This window comes from Octopus bimaculoides, chromosome 27 (genome assembly GCF_001194135.2).
Source record: "Octopus bimaculoides isolate UCB-OBI-ISO-001 chromosome 27, ASM119413v2, whole genome shotgun sequence".
NCBI classification, from domain to species: domain Eukaryota; kingdom Metazoa; phylum Mollusca; class Cephalopoda; order Octopoda; family Octopodidae; genus Octopus; species Octopus bimaculoides.
Genome location: NC_069007.1, coordinates 18,335,584 through 18,336,617, shown reverse-complemented (window position 1 = coordinate 18,336,617; position 1,034 = coordinate 18,335,584).

Sequence of the window (1,034 nt, the reverse complement as noted above, 5' to 3'; positions counted from 1 at the left end):
TGAGCGAAAACACCTAAAGCTCCACGAGGCTCCGGCAGGGGATGGTGGCGAACCCTGCTGTACTCTTCCACCACAGCTTTCTCTCACTCTTACTTCCTGTTTCTGTTGTGCCTGTAATTCAAAGGGTCAGCCTTGTCACACTGTGTCACGCTGAATATCCCCGAGAACTACGTTAAGGGTACACGTGTCTGTGGAGTGCTCAGCCACTTGCACGTTAATTTCACGAGCAGGCTGTTCCGTTGATCGGATCAACTGGAGCCCCCGACGTCGTAAGCGACGGAGTGCCAACAAACGTTTATTTCTGCAGACCGGCAACTTGCAGTTTCGATCCCGCGGCAAGAACGACTCAAGGATTTTTTTAGAATTTTTCCAACCACTTGAAATACATTAGATTTTCAGTAGATTATTTTCAACATATTTAATACCATCAGTGTAGAAAATTTGAAAAAGAATCTAATGAACATATGAAATTCAAGCAATATTGAAGAGGCCCGAAGAAATATAGCAACATCCCTAATGAGGACATGAGAGAGACAGAGAGCCTATATGAGTCTACGCTGTAGTTTAAAGACTCTTGCTGTAGGTCACTCCCTAGCGTAGGGTACATATTTCCAGGAATGTTTGGTCTTGTTTTAGAGAACAAGGCTGTCCCGACAGTTTTGCACTACAAGGGAGGTCACTGTGTTTCATATCCCTTCACGGTTGTGCAAAATAACATTTAGTTTCACTCCCAGTTCCAAATGGATTCTGGGATCCCAGTAAATACATTGTACACGGATGAAGGGTAGAAATCGATATTAATCAATTAAAACCAGTGGTCTAGCATATTAAAAAAACAAACGAAGATTAAAATTATATTACATACAAAAATAAGAGGAATGACCAGCAAAAGTGGACTCCTATATGCTAGAAATAGATGCCGAATCATCTAACCACGAAAAATATGTTCTCAGTAAAAATTTAGCGACACAACAGACTGTAAAAGGGCAAGACAAATGAAAAAATACTAAATAAAAAATTTTTTTCATTTGTCT